The sequence below is a fragment of the Schistocerca serialis genome, chromosome 4 (assembly GCF_023864345.2).
Source record: "Schistocerca serialis cubense isolate TAMUIC-IGC-003099 chromosome 4, iqSchSeri2.2, whole genome shotgun sequence".
Lineage (NCBI taxonomy): Eukaryota > Metazoa > Arthropoda > Insecta > Orthoptera > Acrididae > Schistocerca > Schistocerca serialis.
The window spans coordinates 743,407,590-743,428,790 of NC_064641.1; positions in this window are offsets into that span (position 1 = coordinate 743,407,590).

The window sequence follows — 21,201 nt, forward strand, 5'->3', positions numbered from 1 at the left end:
GACCTGGTAGGAGGGGTAGGTGGAGGGAACAAGGACATCATCAGGGAGGGGGAGTTGGCGGAAGCCACCTTGGGCAAGGGTATGGAGGGTGTGAAGATGGAGAGCATGTGGGATGCAAGAATACAGGCGCAGCAGCAGGCTGGGATGGGCGAGGATGGGAGAGACAAGCAGGTGTTGGGGATCGAGCTTGCAGGAGGTGCAAAGGATCCATATGCGTTCGAGGAAAATGAGAAGGGAAGGGAATCAAGTCGTATAGGATCTGCACGGGGGATGGGCGACGGATGTGACAGGTGAGGTGAAGTGCATGGCATTCAAGGATTTGGAGGGACTTATAGTAGGTGGGAGGGGCTGAAATCCATGTGGGATGGGCATAGCAGAGGATGGGGTGGATGAGGGATTTATAAGTGTGGAGGATAGTGGAGGGGTCCACGCCCCATGTCCGCCCACAGAGGAGTTTAAGGGACGGAGTTAGGTACGTGCCTTGGCTTGGACGTTTTTATGGATTACAGTGTGCGACCTTATTGAAGAGCGCCGGTGGAGATGGAACGAGAGGATATGGACTGACCTGCCAATTCCCCCGACTTTAATCCCTTCGACACTTGTGGGATATGTTGGGGAGAAGTACTAAAACACGTTCACATGCAATAATCACCACCCAGCAGCTGTCAACAGCGCTATCGAGGGTTGGAATGCTCAACAACTTACCAATCTCGTGGCCAGCATAGGAGCACGTTGCAGAGCCTGCATTGCCATCTGTCGTTGCCACACACTCTATTATGAACCATGTCTCGCTTTTTGTAATGGCCAGGAGACCATCATTAATAGCAGTAACTTCAGGCTTATTATTGCTGTTGAATAAATGTGTCACTTGTGTTCGCCACATTGTGCATTTCTTTCACTTACGTTCTGTACTATACTGTAGCAGTTCTCTCTGTGCATGGTCCATGTTCAATCGAGCTATGTTATTTGGTGGTGACACACCACGTGAAAGTTAACTTTTGGCCTTAAGTTTCCCCCATGCCAGTATAATTTTGGAAACAATAAAATTAACAAAATGGTTCAAATGGCCCTGAGCACTACAGGACTCAACATCTGAGGTCATCAGTCCCCTAGAGCTTAGAACTACCTAAACCTAACTAACCTAAGGACATCACACACATCCATGCCCGAGGCAGTATTCGAATCTGCGACCATAGCAGTCGCGCGGTTTCGGACTGAAGCGCCTAGTACCGCTCGGCCACAGCGGCCGGCTTAAATTAACAGATTAACTTCAAATAAGGGACAAATAGTTTGTTTGAATTGGTACTAATTACGTTTATTATTAATTTTGTTAATATGAACATCCAGAATCACAAACGGGATAAAAGAACTGTCTTGAGAGATTTCTCCTGCTTTTTGCGTGCTGTATGCTTCAAGCTATCTGATGTAATTATAGGCTTAATTCAAAAGCTGACAGCACATGATATCTTAATCCATATTTTTATATACCATTTCCTCAGTACCTAGTTGTGCATTAGAAACGAAGGAGTTCAGTCATGCAACTAAAATAACAACGTGAAAGGCAGTTGATTGTCATCTTTAGATTCAGCGATCTCTTTTCTTTATCAGACAAATGATCATTCTAAGAAGCAATTTCAATGATCTGGATGTTACAATTAACTCGTATTTCGAAATCTTATCATAGTTTCTTGTGCTGATCAGTTTTCCAACGAATAACACCTTTTCGTAAGACGTTAAGAACAGCCGTATGTATCGACTCGATCATTGTGAAGTATCCATTATACACTGAAGCGCCAAAGAAACTGATATAGGCATGCGTATTCAAATACAGACATATGTAAACAGACAGAGTACGGCGCTGCGGTCGGCAACGCCTGCTTAAGACAACAAGTGTCTGGCTCAATTGTTAGATCGGTTACTGCTGCTGTAATGGCAAGTTATCAAGATTTAAGTGAGTTTGAACGTGGCGTTATAGTCGGCGCACGAGCGATGGGAGACAGCATCTCCGAGGTGCTGATGAAGTGAGGATTTTCGCGTACGACAATTTCACGAGTTACCGTGAATATCAGAAGTCCGGTAAAACATCAAATCTCCGACATCGCTGCGGCCGGAAAAAGATCCTGCAAGAACGGGACCAACAACGACTGAAGAGAATCTTTCAACGTGACAGAAGTGCTGCTCTTCCGCAAAATGCTGCAGATTTCAATGCTGGGCCATCAACAAGTGTCAACGTGCCAACCAGTCAACGAAACATCATCGATATGGGCTTTCGGAGCCGAAGGCCCGCTCGTGTACCCTTGATGACGGTACGACACAAAGCTTTACGCCTCGCCTGGGCCCGTCGACACCGACGTTGGACTGTTGATGACTGGAAACGTGTTGCCTGGTCGGACGGGTCTCGTTTCGAATTGTATCGAGCGGATGGACGTGTACGGGTATGGAGACAACCTCATCAATCCATGGACCATGCATGTCAGCAGGGGATTGTCCAAACTGATTGAGGTTCTGTAACGGTGTGGGGCGTGTGCACTTGGAGTGATATGGGACCCCTGATACGTCTCGATACGACTCTGACAGGTGGGTGAGACGTACGTAAGCATCCTGTCTGGTCACCTGCATCCATTCATGTCCATTGTGCATTCCGACGGACTTGGGAAGTTCCATCAGAGAATTGCTACAGAATGGCTCCAGGAACGCTCTTCTGAGTTTAAACACTTCTGCTCGCCACCAAACTCCACAGACATGAACATTATTGATTATACCTGTGATGCATTGCAACGTGCTGTTCAGAGGAGACCTCCACTTCTTCGTACTCTTACGGATTTACAGACTGCCTGCAGGATTCATTGTGTCAATTCCCTCCAATACTACTTCAGAAATTAGTCGAGTCCACGCTTCTGCGTGCTCGCGAGTGCCCTACACGATATTAGGCATATGTTCCAGTTTCTTTGGCTCTCCATTGCATAATTATGGGGTTAATTCAGTAGCTGACAGCATATCTAAAAGATCTCTCGATCCATATTTTTTATGCAGCATTTTCTCGATACCTATTTGTGCATTAAAAAGGAAGGAGCTCGGACGTGCAGCTGAAATAACGATATTAAAAGCAGTTGATTTTCGTCTTCAGATTTCAACGGTCTCTTTTATTTATCGGAAAAATTATCATTCTAAGAAGTAATTTCAATGATTCTGTATGCCACTTTCAACTTTACCCAAGAACGTTTCTGAATGCATCTATGTCTGCATTTTATAAACTCGTGATCTAATATCCTCCACGACTGCAGCAGCGGTTTCAACGATCCAGATAAGTTCCTCTTCTTAGTATTTGCTTCTGGTCTCATACCACATTTAAGACAAGATGGAATAGCTTGTATTTCGAAAGCTTGTCATAGTTTTCTTGTGCTGATCTGTTTTGCCAGCCGCTGTGGCCGAACGGTTCTAGGCGCTTCAGTCCGGAACCGCGCTGCTGCTACGGTCGCAGGTTCGAATCCTGCCTCGGGCATGGATGTGTGTGATGTCCTTTGGTTAGTTAGGTTTAAGTAGTTCTAAGTCCAGGGGATTGCTGACATCAAATGTTAAGTCCTATAGTGCTTAGAGCCATTTGAATTTGCTGATCTATTTTCCCAACGAATAACACATCTTCGTAAGACTTTATGAATAGCTGTTTATTGTATCGTCTCGATCTTTGTGAAGTACCCATCATAATTCTTCAGAAAGTGTTGTGGTGCGTCCACTTGATGCCTGTTTTCCATATACGCATAGATTTCAAGGGTCTCAACGACGCATGCGCATTTGTGCATGCGCAACTTCCTGAAAATGGAGGCCGTGCGTATATGCATTGCTTCCCGTCTTCGGTGGGATTCATTGCTCTTGGTGGGAGACGACAAGCAGCTGGGGCTCGTATGTGTGACTGTGTAGAGTGTTGAGGTTATGCTGTGAAGCGGTTCATGTGCAATAATGTCTGTTGACTCCAAACCAAGCGCACATAAATTTAGGGATAATTACAGACAAAGGAAAAAGTCGTGTGGAATGCCGCTTCTGAAAATTATTTGAACAAAAATTCGAGGTGTATTATCTTGAGCACGTATTAGATAAAAAGCCACTATCATATTTATGTAGAGAATATGATGCCGTAAGTTTCGAAGGAGGAAAGCTGAGGAGAATATGCCAAAAATTTATGAAAAATGTATGTGAAAACTGTGGACGAATATTCACGGTTCAAATGGCTCTGAGGACTATGGGACTTAACGTCTGAGGTCATCAATCCCCTAGAACTTAGAACTACTTAAACCTAACTAACCTAAGGACCTCACACATATCCATGCCCGAGGCAGGATTCGAACGTGGGACTGTAGCGCCTAGAACCGCTCGGCCGCACCGGCGGGCGAATATTCATGCTATGGGGACTAATAAGTACAAACAACGGAGAAGCCTGACATTTGAACAAAAGAAGTGATGGGGTATGTGTAGCTCCTTAACAAGTTATTAAAAGTAGAAACGAAGTACACTGGTGCTGCAAAAAATACAGAATTGGAAAACAAAACATCAATTCTAGTGGATTCTGGCATCTATGAAACACTCAGATTTGTCGAGTCTGAGGATGTTAATCTATATAGAATCTTTCATGATTAAACTTGTGTAAACAACATTTTTATGTAAAATGAAATACAAACGACGCATTAAAAAAAAGGTTCAAATGTGTGTAAAAGCTTAAGGGACTTCACTGCTAAGGTCATCAGTCCCTAAGCTTTCACACTACTTAACCTAAATTATCCTAAGGACAAACACATACACCCATGCCCGAGAGAGGACTCGAACCTCCGCCGGGACCAGCCGCACAGTCCACGACTGCAGGGCCTTAGGCCGCTTTTTTTTTTAATCTCATTTTGTTCGCTTTCGTTCGTTACATCTGCTCGGGGTGGACGTCGTAAGACATCTGTTTATGTTCGTTGTTGATAGATTAACTCAGTTTTTTTATTACAGAGGGCAGCTACCCCTTTGACCGAACATGCTGAACTACCGTGCTGGCACCGCTCGGCTAATCCCGCGTGGCTGACGCAGTGAAAGTTTATTAACCTTCACATAACGACTAAGGACCTCCCTTAAGTAGGCTTATTTCTCAGTTTCAGGAATAATAACCGAAATGCTTTGTTTTGGCATATGAAGTACATACGGCAGTTCAAACTGGTAAATTACATAAGTCTCCAGTTACTAGCTAACGAAATGTTATTTCCAGCCTCATCGCTGCAGTTTCCCACGCAGAAAATCTAAAATCTCTCTGTGACCTCCCGACATTTGCAAACAAAACGATGTCGTCACTATGTATTTCTCCTACCTCTGTTATCTACAGATACGTTTGCGTTTTCTTTTTCTGTCGCCTTTTCATCACGATAAACGCAGCACAAACTCCCAAACAAGGAAGGGGTTACTGCTTGCGCAATGAGGCAACGTGTTGACACGAGAATGCTCATTCGTAGATGAGTTCTTTCCACAAATGTTTGTGCATGTCCTTTTATTCCTGTGCGTCTATCATTCCATACGAGGAAAGAGGCATCATGTGGACATACCTTTAAGACGGCGAACTGGCATTCGTCTTCATTGCTTCCAAACTTTATCAGTGAAATTCACCCAGACAGATACCTCATCCTCTTTGGGGCGCTGAGACCGTTATATCTACCTTCAACAGCAAGATCTTCTATGTGCCCTACTCGAAATTGTACTTGGGTGCCCCAGTCTTTGTTCCCTTTTATCACCACTTCCATTATTAATTTTGAAAATGTCTTTCTAACGCCACTACAGACTTTCTTTAAAAAAATCGTTTTTTTTTCACTGAGCTTCCATGTAATCCTATTATGTGTCTTCCCCACAAATTAAACAGCTTCTTTTAAGGTAATATTTTGAAACTGACGATCGAAAATGTGGGACTCATTTTCCGATCTACCTGTTCCAGCATAATGATCCTTCCAATAAGATTTCCTGCACTTTTCATGAACAGCAGCGGTACAGTTATCCAAAACAACATGTTTACCATCCTTTCTGGTCGTAATACTCTCAATAAACGTTCGTAGGCCTTTTTCCTTGACTTCGTCAGATCTACCCCGTCCGTAACCCTTTCATTGGGTTGTCGGCTGATGTCTCCTCCACTACCAGATTTAGAAGTGGTCAGTAAAAGACCCGGGAGAAAGCACACATTAAGGACAGCGTAACAACTCCAGTACAGAGATTGATTGTACTCATAAATACATGAAGCAACAAGAATGGATATAGGAAAAAAGCCACTGAATGGAAAGTAAAAAATGGACGGTCATTAATCACGCAATTTCCATAAAATTGATAAATGGCGATATTCATCTGAACCACTGTTTATCGAAAGGTGAAAAACAAGCGTTTTCTGACGTAGCGTGGAGGACGAGGAAGTAACATTGTTTCGTGGAAGCGTATTATAGATACGTTCACATCCCTCCTACCACTTACAATTATTGTTGTCTGCTAAGGTCGGCTGGGACTCCAACTAACGGCATGACGATTTACGATCTCTGTCGACAAGGACAGGTCAGAAAAAGGGAGCCAAATTACCAAGAAAACTTTTGTAAGCTATAGTAGGATTCAGTAGTCCTATATGAGCTGCTGGGAGAAGTGGTATAACGATGGCTCACACCGGAACCACTTGAGAAATCCAAATGCATTCTTTCGTTTACGCCGAGTGAAGTGCGTTCGCGGGAATAGAGGCATAAGTCAAGCGGTAAGGCCTCGTGGTCTCGATGTTCTGGGCTGTTTTGCGTGTTTATTTACGCTCTAAAATCAAAAAGGCATTGTAACAATGCTAGTAAGTATTAGCATTGGTTTTTTTCTTTAGATTTGCAACATCCAGAAGTTATTAAAGCAGAAATTATCTTTATAAGGGAAGTTTGCACTCCATGTTCAAGTCTAGGTCAAAGTCTACACGAATCAAGCAGCCATGTCCCACATTAACTACATAAACCACAAAATTCATCCCTCTCAACAATGACGTGCGACATGTCACAGAGGCAAAAAGGAAAAAAAACGATGAAAGACTTGACGATACTTCTCTCGTATACCCCTCCAGTGCACCACGTAACTGACAACTGCAAATTCGGCTCGGGAATCTGGACCTGGACTTGTTGACCCTTGCCGGCCGCTGTGGCCGAGCGGTTCTAGGCGCTTCAGTCTGGAACAGCGCGACCCCTACGGTCACAGGTTCGAATCCTGCGTCGGGCATGGATGTGTGTGATGCCCTTAAGTTAGTTAGGTTTAAGTAGTTCTAAGTTCTAGGGGACTGATGACCTGAGATGTTAAGTCCCATAGTACTCAGAGCCATTTGAACCATTTTTTGTTGACCCTTTGGTAGAGGAAGATGATGTGGACGGTGAAATCGAGTAAACAGACATGCTCCATTATAGAGCCTCCTGAAATATCAGCACGACAAGAATTACATTTTAAGAAATTTCGACATTTAAAAACAACAATTAAATTATAATCCATAAATGAAAGCACTGCTGAACTATAAGGCAGACTCAGTAGGCAGCATTCTAGTAATTAACAGCAATAATGCAATTATTTTAACTTAGTTTGTGAGAGAAAAGCGAATTATGTGAGTAAGTGCAGGCTCCGTTTACTGTATCACATTATGGTTATGTTTTATAAATAAACTGCCATTATGGAGAGCAAAAGACAGCTTGTTCCTCCTCAGGTATTCATCTTCACTACATCGTTTATAAGAAGGGTGGGAAAATTCTTCATTTATACCACTTTACCATTACGTTTTGGTACTCTAACTTTTAGGTGCTCTAAAAAGGAATTTAAGTCACAAATAACTAAAATGTGTCAGTAAACGTAATTCTAGTATTTCATCAAATGAATCACGAATTAGTGTAAAGTATGAATTTACATTAAACGAAACGCAAAACCTTTCTCGTTTCTGAGAATTTGGAAAAACTGAATTATACCACTTTGGCTCTCAGCGGCTCACATGTCGCCAAAAGTCGTTAATCACCATGCAGTAGTCAGTCGGCCATTGAGAACTTTTCTGGTCTAACATTGTTAGAATATGCTTAATTTAATTTCATTATTATTAATAAGCACCACATTTGAACATAGGCATTCCTATTCTGCGATTTCACTAAACCATATAATTTTCGTCTGCCATTTCGATCATGGCACTGAGCAGGGTGCGTAGTACCTGAAGCATCAGACTCGCTTTAGAGAGACCCGGTTTCAACCTCAGAACCAGCGATCCCGATTTGGGGCTTGCATGGTCTCTCAGTTCGCTCTAGGTGAATGCCAGGATAGTTCCTTGAAAAGGCCATGTCGCTTGCTTCCCTTCCAATACAGGGTGATCCTAAAGTCACTATACATTTTGTACTTAAACAAAGTTTATGAACCAATATGTAATGGCACTGCAACTTACGTTACAATAGGACATAATTTCAGTACAATTCAATGTGACCACCTTGCATGTCTAGTCACACCTCCCAGCGCTCCACTGTAGACCGAAAAACCTGCCCAAGCATATCTGGTGTAATCTCACCAGCTGCTGCTCGAACACCCTGTGTTAAGTGTTCAGTGCTGCGGATCTTCACTTGGTATACTTTAGGCTTGATAAACCCCCATGCAAAAAAGTCTAAGGGTGTCAAGTCAGGAGAGTGGGGTGCCCACATCCGTGGAGAGGCACCACCAATCTATCTGCCGGGAAATGCTTGATTCAGATAATCCCGAACAACGAGGGCAAAATGGTGTGGTGCACCATCCTGTTGAAAAGCAACGGTATCCATAGTCCCATCAGATATCAACTGGGGCTCCAAAAACTGTTCCAACATATCTAGGTATGTGGTTCCAGTAACGGTTCGTTCTGCGAAGAAGAAGGGCCCGTACACTGTCGACCTCGTTATCCCTGACCACACGTTCACTTTTGCTGTGTCCCGTTGCCACTCCTGCAGCACACTTGGTTATTCGTCTGCCCAGATCCTGCAGTTGTGTCTGTTCACACGTCCACAGGTATGAAATGTAGCTTCATCGCTGAACGAGACATTTTGCATCAAATTATCATTTTCCACATCTTGTAGCAGGTCATGACACATAGCTTGTCTGGCTGCGTAGTCCTCCGCTTCAAGCTTATGAACGACCCGGAAATGGTACGCACGTTTGTGCAGCTTGTAACGAAGAACTCTCCATAAAGTGGTTTGAGGAATACCAAGCTCCGTACTAAGTCTCCTGGTAGATGCGGAAGGGTTACGTGTGATCGCATCCTGCCCACTTTGCACGGTGTCTGGCGTTATGGCCGGCCTCTGGACGTTCTTCATCTGCAACACTACCAGTACGCTGGAATTTATTGACTAGGGTCTTGATAGCAAGCCTGGTGGGGTCTGTTTTCCGGAATCGATGGGCAAAGTCTGTCCGCACCTGTTCTACATCTACATCCATACTCCGCAAGCCACCTGACGGTGTGTGGCGGAGGGTACCTTGAGTACGTTTATAGGTTCTCCCTTCTATTCCTGTCTCGTATTGTTCGTGGAAAGAAGGATTGTTGGTATGCCTCTGTGTGGGCTCTAATCTCTCTGATTTTGTCCTCATGGTCTCTTCGCGAGATATACGTAGGAGGGAGCAATATACTGTTTGACTCCTCGGTGAAGGTATGTTCTCGAAACTTCAACAAAAGCCTGTACCGAGCTACTGAGCGTCTCTCCTGCAGAGTCTTCCACTGGAGTTTATCTATCATCTCCGTAACGCTTTCGCGATTACTAAATGATCCTGTAACGAAGCGCGCTGCTCTCCGTTGGATCTTCTCTATCTCTTCTATCAACCCTATCTGGTACGGATCCCACACTGCTGAGCAGTATTCAAGCAGTGGGCGAACAAGCGTACTGTAACCTACTTCCTTTGTTTTCGGATTTCATTTCCTTAGGACTCTTCCAATGAATCTCAGTCTGGCATCTGCTTTACCGACGATCAACTTTATATGATCATTCCACTTTAAATCAATCCTAATGCGTACTCCCAGATAATTTATGGAATTAACTGCTTCCAGTTGCTCACCTGCTATATTGTAGCTAAATGATAAGGGATCTTTCATTTTATGTATTCGCAGCACGTTACACTTGTCTACATTGATTTTCAATTGCCATTCCCTGCACCATGCGTCAATTCGCTGCAGATCCTCCTGCATTTCAGTACAATTTTCCATTGTTACAACCTCTCGATATACCACAGCATCATCCGCAAAAAGCCTCAGTGAAATTCCGATGTCATCCACAAGGTCATTTATGTATATTGTGAATAGCAACGGTCCTACGACACTCCCCTGCGGCACACCTGAAATCACTCTTACTTCGGAAGACTTCTCTCCATTGAGAACGACATGCTGCGTTCTGTTATCTAGAAACTCTTCAATACAATCACACAGTTGGTCTGATAGTCCATATGCTCTTACTTTGTTCATTAAACGACTGTGGGGAACTGTATCGAACGCCTTGCGGAAGTCAAGAAACACGGCATCTACCTGGGAACCCGTGTCTATGGCCCTCTGAGTCTCGTGGACGAATAGCGCGAGTTGGGTTTCACACGATCGTCTTTTTCGAAACCCATGCTGATTCCTCCAGAGTAGATTTCATACCTCATTCCACGAAGACGAGCAGAAAAACAGCGATTCGTTGTTCTTTGGTTAGCATTCTGTCGTAGTACCTGAAAGAAACAAATATTCCGTTACTATATCACTGAAATGTACAGTGACTTACTATATCACTGAAATGTATCACCCTGCATTAAAAAATCTGTGCAGTGCTGTCGACGAGACATGAAACACCAAACTTACTTCCTTGCTTCGCCACAGCAGCCTGCAAAGTGGAAACCGTGCTTGTGTTGTCAGCACTAAGCAAGATGGAAATTTTTTTCCATGTACTTCTCCTTTCCATGTGACAGTCGCCTTGCTGTTCCCCCCACCCGATCATTCATTATTCTTTATTGTTTGAATTGAAACCTTACCGCATGTTGGAAAGACGTGGATTGCCGACATATATACGCAAATGCTCACTGCCATTTCTAACAACATTTGCTGCCATACAAAAACACGTCTCCATCGAGCTACCGTCGACAAAATAGTTTTACTCGCTGATTTCTGCTTAATGATGAATGTACTACGAGTAAATGATCCGCCAATAACTCAAAAGTTTAGATATATAGTCCTGTTCTATGTTCTATTATAAGTCCACTTTATTGCGATGTAACCGTGCGGTCTGAGGGCGCCTTGCCACGGTTCGGGCGGCTCCCTCCGTCGGTGGTTCGAGTCCTCCCTTGGGCTGGGGAGTGTGTGTTGTCCTTAATGTAAGTTAGTTTAAGCTAGATTAAGCAGTGTGTAAGCGTAGGGACCGATGAACTCAGCAGTTTGGTCCCACAGAACATACCACAAATTTCCAATTTTCGAGACAGATGCGAATCTTTCCACATTAGTTTCGAAGCCGAGATCCAATATTTTTTTTCTGTCGATTCCCCACACAGTTTTCCACAGCCGATCGTTGGACTGACCTCCCCGAAGAAAGCGGTCGTGTTGTGCAGTAGGAGCGACGAGCAAGGCATTTAAGCAAAATCGTGATCCGTCTGAAAAATGAGACACGTTTTCTGGGACATTAATATACGCGTTTCATCTAGCTCCTAATCCCCGGTATAAGTGACATTTTCGATTTTTTACGCGAGCTTTAATTTTCCTAAATTTTCCGTCATTTAAAACTTACTTTTAATTGTTTATTATCATTTTATAGATTTTTTTCTATACCATAATTAGCTGTTCTTTATGTAGCCTTTTAGACAAGGGGTTTCATACCTGGAGGCAAAGGGGCCATGGCCGCCCTCTAGCTCTCAGGGAAAAGAAAAAATATGGTGTAGTGAGGTGTTTTTATTTCAAGAAAATTATTGAAAAGTACGTATTACGCAAGTTTTTAACAAGGTCGGAACTGGAACTTTTTTATGCCTACTTACAAGTCACCATTCGTCTAAAAAAAAAAAAAAAAAAAAAAAAAAAAAGAGAGAGAGCAGAACCCCCTGTATCCCCATACAAACTATTATATGGGCGCCCTCGCGTTTACGTGTGCTTGCGAAAGCTAGTAAGGACAGATGGTCTCATTGTGCCCACTGAGTTCATCACAAAAAGCACTCTATCTCTTCGTTAATACACATCTGAAAGGCTGTAAGTGAGCTTGATACAGTAAGTTCGGCAAAATATGCTGTTACAAGGTATAATCGTTTAAATATAACACTCTAAGAATACGCTAAGTATAGTCTCTGCTTGGTGACTGATGGGATTGACATAAAGTATCCGTAATGGGTACTGACGCCGTTCCAATCGCTATCAACTTCAGACAGCAGACAAGACTGTGTTTAATGGGCCTAACAGGTCAATAGCTAAGGTGGATAAAATCAGTTCCACCAAACACTTTAGCGATATTAAATCAGCTAGCCACTTCCGCTCTCCTAGTCACACACTAGCAGTGGCCAAAAATCAGCTAACGTCATTTAATTCTGTCAACTGAAGTAGTCCCATCAGCTACCTCGCAAATAGTTTTCCCAGACTGCGCTTTCAGTATGTGCACAGAAAAGCAATTCACACTTCGGAGAAGCATGTACACTATGATCCGTAGTATGATTTAGTGATGTACAGAACGAAGAATTTAATTACTTGAACAATCTGGTTATGCGTCGCAGTCAACTTGACAACAGTATGTCGAATAGGGCACTAATGCAAATCGGCATAGCACAACAGAGTAACTCTTTCCCATCTTTCACTGATGTACGGAACAGCAGCCAGTTCAAAAACCTGGCACAGAGAATTATTCGCAAAGGAATCTGCACGCCATAACGTAACACAAAACATAGTACTCCTCGCACCATGAACCGAAATTTCTATTACTTAAACTGGGCTTTCTCATATTCACGCATTTAAAAATGTCTAAAAAATGGATGATGTCCTGGCCATTTCAGCAGACCAAAGCTCGGGGTAGCCATGTATTAGCGGCGGGGCGAATAACCAGAGGTGGTGCCTAAATAAGCTTATTTACATTGTCGTAGTAACAATTACTATATGTGGATTTGGATGTCAGATTCTATTAAGAGTATACTTTAATTATGACACTTTTCAGCACTTTAGGGATTTGTAAGTAATTAATGACACGTAAATGTTAAAGTCTTAACCATAATGATATTGAAGATCGCGTATTAATGCGAGACGAGATATTTTAGCTATTTAATGGAATATTGCTACGTGCGAACTTACGTGCGCATGCGATACACATAATGAGAGAATTCTTTACAAAAAAGACGCTTCATTAGCAGTGAGTTGGGTTGTGCATTCTCTCTGTTGTGTGTTGAAGCTCCTTTTTGGTGATCCATTTAATCGAAGGTGTGCTATAGTGCTCGGAGGTAAAATTACCAGTTCGATCAAGCATTCCATTATTTGTCACATAGTTGCTAGTGCAATATTTCTAGGAATCTGTGTTCTTCTGAGAGGCTGGATAGAATTCTAATTGCGCGTCTCCACGAATAATTGTGAAACTTATATAATTTATATTTTTTCTCTGTTCTGCCATGTACTGGGACGGAATGGTGCCCGAACATTTTAATAGGGCTAATTATGTTGACACTCACAGGTTAGAATTCCGCCATTGTGCAACTTTTTCGACATTGTGTTTGACTCTCGGTTTGACATTGTGTTGATTAGGCAGTATCAGGTCTGAAGACGCTGGCAAAACGTTTTACAGGCTTCAACTTGCTTGAGGAAAGCACACACGCATTTTGTTGAGTCGGTGATACACAACATGCTGGGAGATAGCGAAAGTTTTGACTCACTGGCTAAGAACTGCTTGTCAGAACTTGTCAGTAGTTGCTGGCTCAATAGGAAAATGTGTGTAAATACGACACGACCACTAGTAGTAGTAGTAAGACATTGGTGTTGCTGCTACTGTACTCTGTGCATTGACAAAAAAAAAGTCTGATATGGACTACTGCTACTAACCAAATTTATGATTGGTTATCAGTTACTTGTTATAACTCAAGAAAATAGCGGCTTTTTTCGTAGATTGCTCATCGGTATGTTTGTATGTTTTTTCTTCCTCTTCCTTCTTCTCTTCCCCCCCTCCCCCTCCAGAACCGTGTGTGACATCCTCTTTGATTGTCAAGGGTTCCACACTATGGGACACTCAATTTGTTACAAAGGAACTTGTATTTCTGATGTTGAGTGGAGCTCGAAGTAGCGTGGTTGCTTCTGGCGATTTCACTCTACAGTAGACAACGTCATACTATGGGTTAGATATAACATTTGCAAAATAGTTAATGGAACATCACGACGATTACAGAATTTACTCAGCTGGTGTGCCTTTGGAGACAGTGCTGGATGGCATATGCTCAATTATTCCACCTGAGTTGCGTGTCTTTGTGGAATACTTGGAGAAAATGAAGTGAATTAAAGACTTGTTACCAGAATATAATGTGCATAATACTGAGACAAAGGTTGTCCCTCACTTACTGCACTCAGATAGAAAATGTGAGCCGGCAAATATAAACAAGCGTTAGCTGAGTTAAATATTATGTTGTTGGAACAGTAGTACTGTTGTTGTCACTTGCAAACTAAGATTTTAATGTATCTGTGAGAACATAAACAAAATTTATAAAATTTATACTTAGAATATTTCTGTCTGGGTTCTCTTTTTTTCCCATCCCGCTATGTAATACACTCCTGGAAATTGAAATACGAACACCGTGAATTCATTGTCCCAGGAAGGGGAAACTTTATTGACACATTCCTGGGGTCAGATACATCACATGATCACACTGACAGAACCACAGGCACATAGACACAGGCAACAGAGCATGCACAATGTCGGCACTAGTACAGTGTATATCCACCTTTCGCAGCAATGCAGGCTGCTATTCTCCCATGGAGACGATCGTAGAGATGCTGCATGTAGACCTGTGGAACGGCTTGCCATGCCATTTCCACCTGGCGCCTCAGTTGGACCAGCGTTCGTGCTGGACGTGCAGACCGCGTGAGACGACGCTTCATCCAGTCCCAAACATGCTCAGTGGGGGACAGATCCGGAGATCTTGCTGGCCAGGGTAGTTGACTTACACCTTCTAGAGCACGTTGGGTGGCACGGGATACATGCGGACGTGCATTGTCCTGTTGGAACAGCAAGTTCCCTTGCCGGTCTAGGAATGGTAGAACGATGGGTTCGATGACAGTTTGGATGTACCGTGCACTATTCAGTGTCCCCTCGACGATCACCAGTGGTGTACGGCCAGTGTAGGAGATCGCTCCCCACACCATGATGCCGGGTGTTGGCCCTGTGTGCCTCGGTCGTATGCAGTCCTGATTGTGGCGCTCACCTGCACGGCGCCAAACACGCATACGACCATCATTGGCACCAACGCAGAAGCGACTCTCATCGCTGAAGACGACACGTCTCCATTCGTCCCTCCATTCACGCCTGTCGCGACACCACTGGAGGCGGGCTGCACGATGTTGGGGCGTGAGCGGAAGACGGCCTAACGGTGTGCGGGACCGTAGCCCAGCTTCATGGAGACGGTTGCGAATGGTCCTCGCCGATACCCCAGGAGCAACAGTGTCCCTAATTTGCTGGGACGTGGCGGTGCGGCACTGCGTAGGATCCTACGGTCTTGGCGTGCATCCGTGCGTCGCTGCGGTCCGGTCCCAGGTCGACTGGCACGTGCACCTTCCGCCGACCACTGGCGACAACATCGATGTACTGTGGAGACCTCACGCCCCACGTGTTGAGCAATTCGGCGGTACGTCCACCCGGCCTCCCGCATGCCCACTATACGCCCTCTCTCAAAGTCCGTCAACTGCACATACGGTTCACGTCCACGCTGTCGCGGCATGCTACCAGTGTTAAAGACTGCGATGGAGCTCCGTATGCCACGGCAAACTGGCTGACACTGACGGCGGCGGTGCACAAATGCTGCGCAGCTAGCGCCATTCGACGGCCAACACCGCGGTTCCTGGTGTGTCCGCTGTGCCGTGCGTGTGATCATTGCTTGTACAGCCCTCTCGCAGTGTCCGGAGCAAGTATGGTGGGTCTGACACACCGGTGTGAATGTGTTCTTTTTTCCATTTCCAGGAGTGTATAATGTTGATGCCACATTCAAGTAACTGTTGGACAGAAACAGAGATAAGTGAAAATTGACATAAATTTTTTAGTGAAGATGAAATTTACTGATGAAGCAGTAAATTATTCGGTATAAACAGTTTTAGTGGAGAATAAAACAATGATGTAGAGAACTATATTGATGCAGCGGTAGTTTTTGTAAGTAATACACAATAATGAATTAAGGATGAATCGGCTTTGGCAACTACACAAATTGTTGTTTTGTTCTAACACCCGAACATGTTTCACCACACTTGTGGCATCCTCATTGGGTCTTTCTTTTATTTTACATTGTGCGTATCCTGTGCCTGCCAACGGAAATCAGCCACATGTCTAAATTAGAACATCGTGTCATGTTTTCTTCTACTCATTCGTTAATACTGAGTCTTGCTATGCTCCTGTGGCTTGGACACACAGAAACATAAATTTGTGCGGTGAAACGTGTGTCCAAGCCGCAGCAATACAGCAAGACGCAATATTCTCAAATACGGAGGAAAAACATGAAGAAGATGCACTAATTTAGACGTGTAGCTGATTTCGGTTAGCTGCCGCAGGGCACACAATGTAAAATAAAAGAAAAAAAAAATACTGAGGATGCCAAACTGTGATGAAACGTACTTGGGTGTTAAAACATGTGGGATCCGCAGCTATGATACATATTACGTAAATCGAAGGGCAGGCGGGAGAAAGGAAAGGAAAGGGAAGGAACTAATAATAACAACTCCATCGGGACTTTGTGTGGAATCAGCGGTCTATCTATCTATATCCGAATCCCGCTCCAGCTACTGCCGGGTCTAGGTTCTGATGAGTCCTCTCCATTTGGCTCGGTCCTCCCACCACTTTTCTTCCTCCACTTACTGCCAGGTCACACCTCTCCTTTCAACAGATATTCTCACTCCCATTTTCCACCGTGTTCTTGGGCGCCCTCTAGGTCTTTTCCCATCCATCTTTAGTTCTTCCATAATTTTGGGGATTCTCTGCCCATGCATCCTCTTAACATGCCCATACCATCTTAATCTCTTTCTTTCAATTTCTTCTCTCATACTTTTTTGTTTGAGGTCCTTTGTAATCTCTACATTCCTTACCCTGTCCATTCTTGTTTTTCCCTTAACTGCTCTGAGAAATTCCATTTCCCCTGCTTGCAGTCTGCTCCAGTCCCTTTCTGTCATTGTCCATGTTTCTCCACCATAGGTGACAATAGGGTTGTAATAATTCTTATACATAAGGAGTTTTGCTCTTTCTGAAACTTCATTATTCCAAATCGGATGTTTTATTGTTTGGTAGAAATTGCCTCCCTTCTGTAACCTCCTATTAATTTCGTTAGTTATTCTTCCATCCCTAGATATTTCACTCCCTAAATAAGTGAAACTTTCTACCACTTTGAGGGGTTCTCCATTCAAGGTAATATTTCCGTTGATTCCTTTCTCCCTTCCAAATACCATTACTTCACTCTTATCTTTATTTATTTTTAATCCATACCTTTTCATTATTTCCTTCCACGCATCAAGCTGTAACTGTACATCTACCTCTTTATCACCCCATATTACCATATCATCTGCAAAAATCATCTTTTTGTCTTTTTCTTTTACTAGATCTTTAACTGCCCTGTTCATTCCCTCCATCACAACATTAAAAAGCGCAGGAGATAGAATACTTCCTTGCTTAAGTCCTTGTCTTATTTCGAAGTATTCAGAGTTCCCCAATGGTGTTCTAATTCTACAATTGTGGCCTCTGTACATTGTCTTTATAACATCAGCGGTAATGAGTGAAAATGTGTGCCAGAGTAGGACTCGAACCTGGGAACTGCGTTAACCACTGTTAATTGCCTATGAGCAGACCGTTGATGCCGCACGAAGTCCTGATGCAGCTGATATCATTAGTTCCTTCCCTTTCCTTTTCTTTCTTCTCCCTCCCCCTTCAATTTACATAATAATTTATGTACTTGATAACTTATACACTTGTAAAAAGGCAGACCCACTCTTAATTCATTATTATTTTCTGCAAACATGTTAACTGAGCTCCAAACTCCAATATGAACCAATCCAATTGTGGAAATACAGTAATTTCTTGTACTGTGTCTGTGTGGACTAGTTGCAAAAGTATGCACTTTTTTAAAAATTACCGCCAATTTTCAAGTGTCTATGTGTGTTTAAATTTACCTCCCTCATCATCTTCAATAATTTTTAAACTTCCTTCCAATTTTCAAATTTCCTGCCTTCGTGTGTCACAGCTAAAAATCATTGACTCTAACCCTGCGTGTAGGCAACCTACACTAATACTTGCTTTTTTTTCAAGGTCCAGTGGACGCCACATTCGATTGTATTTCTCTTTGGTATCGCATACTTCAATACCACATTTAAGTTGATAGTGCAGCAGATAATTTGTACCCATAAGGTCAATGATTGCATCTCGAGGTCAATGACCTAGGCTACAAATGTAAACAATGTGGACCAGAGAGGCCATAGCTGTACCACTCTCATATACTCAGTCATTGCTGTTGTTGTTATAGTCTGCAACCGTTCATGCTAGCATATCCTGTGCAAGCCTGTTGCTCACAGAATAACTACCGCAATGCAGATCCATTTGAACCTGGTTACTATATACATTTTTTGGTCGCCGTTTACAATTTGTAGCCTTCAAACTTCCCACCATTACCAAATTGACAGTTACTGATGCCTGAAGGTGTGTCGTATCAAACTGCCATAAACTTTTTCCCAATTCGATGCAATTTATCGTCACTACCGACTCGATCTACCCATCTAATCGTCAGCATTCGTCTTTGGCACCACATATCAAAATCTTCTATTCTCCTTTTGTCTGAACTGTTTATTGTCCATCTTTCACTTCCACATATGGCTAAACTCCAGACTCATTCCTTCAGAAAAGACTTCCTAACACTTACATTTTATGTTAACAAACGCATCTTATTTCAGAAATGCTTTTCTTGCTACAGCTGATCTGCATGTATATCCTTTCTACTTTGGCAATCATCAGTTATTGCCAACAACATGGTCTCATCAAAGACACCAGTTCTCGTCAGGTCACCGAAGTTAGGCAACATTGGGCGTAGCCAATACTTGGATGGGTAACCGCTTGACTACGCCATGTGCCGTTGGTACGTTTCCTTCTGCATTTTATGGCAGAGATAAGGAGGGATGGTAGCGTAAAGTTTCTGATCGCCACATTCTCAGCCTGTGTCCTGACTTAGCCGGCCGGTGTGGCCGAGCGGCTCTAGGCGAATCAGTCTGGAACCGCGCGACCGCTACGGTCGCAGGTTCGAATCCTGCCTCGGGCATGGATGTGTGTGATGTCCTTAGGTTAGTTAGGTTAAAGTAGTTCTAAGTTCTAGGGGACTGATTACCTCAGAAGTTAAGTCTCATACTGCTCAGAGCTATTTGAACCATTTGAGCAGAGTTCTAGCCTCTCCCCCTGTCATCATCAGCCGATACAAAACTTAACACCACGCTACACTCACACATTATAATCGCCTAGACTTATCAAGCATACTTAAACACACAACTCTTACATTTTGAGAAGAAAACGTGCCAATGTGCGTTGCGGGCAAAAAAAATTTCCATTTAGGCGGCTGAACGTGCCCTTTGGTGTCTCCCAGTCAGCAGTTAGTTGACTGTTCAAATAGCAAATCTCATCTACTACTTTTAGTGTCTCATTTCCTAGCCTAATTCTCTCAGCATCACCCGATTTAATTTACCACATACCATTATCATTGTTCTACTTTCGTTAATTTCATCTCATAACTCCTTTTCAAGACAGTATCCAGTTCAAAATAATTTTGGGAATACCGCCGGGTCACGTCGTTGACAACCGCCAATATTTGGACAGGTGCACACCCTGTCATTTTCAAGGCAAAACTGCAGCAAGTACGTGCCGTACTGCGCCGCACAGCTCAAAGTTAGTGCAGTTTTGCCTCGAAAATGACAGGATGTGCACCTATCGAAATATTAGCGATTGTCGAGGAAGCCATCGGCTGCATTCTGATAAGTTATTGAACATTGTATCGGGAGAAACTCAAGTCTTGCACTATCTAGTCCGTTCAACCAGTCTTACTAGTCCTCTGGCGTCTCTGGCAGAATTACAATTTCACTAGCAAACCTCAAAGTTTTTTAATGTTTTCATCAGGTGAGACCCAACAGCCGTTAGGTACTTTAGAATATGCATTTTAACTATCAGCTGTTTTATTTAAGTTAAACACTGATGAGCCAGAACATTATGACCACCTACTTACAGTACTGGCCATTAAAATTTCTAGACCAAGAAGAAATGCAGATGATAAACGGATATTCATTCGACAAATGTATTATACTAGAACTGACATGCGATTACATTTTCACGCAATTTGGGTGCATAGATCCTGAGAAATCAGTACTCAGAACAACCACATCTGGCCATAATAACGGCCTTGATACGCCTGGTCATTGAATCAAACAGCTTGGATGGCGTGTACAGGTACAGCTGCCCATGCAGCTTCAACACGATACCACAATTCATCTAGAGTAGTGACCGGCGTATTGTGACGAGCCAGTTGCTCGGTCACCATTGACCACACGTTTTCAATTGGTGAGAGATCTGGAGAATGTGCTGGCCAGGACAGCAGTCGAACATTTTCTGTATCCAGAAAGGCCCGTACAGGACCTGCAACATGCAGTCGTGCATTATCCCGATGAAATGTAGGGTTTCGCAGGGATCGAATGCGGCAAACGTGGAGCCACGGGTCGTAACACATCTGAAATGTAACGTACACTGTTCGAAGTGCCGTCAATGCGAACAAGAGGTAACCGAGACATGTAACCAATTGCACCCCATACCATCACGCCAGGTGTTACGCCAGTATGGCGATGACGAATACACGCTTCCAATGTGCGTTTACTGCGATGTCGCCAAACACGTATGTGACCATCATGATGATGTAACCAGAACCAGGATTCATCCGAAAAAAATGACGTTTTGCCATTCGTGCACCCAGGTTCGTCGTTGAGTACACCATCGCAGGCGCTCCTGTCTGTGATGCAGCGTC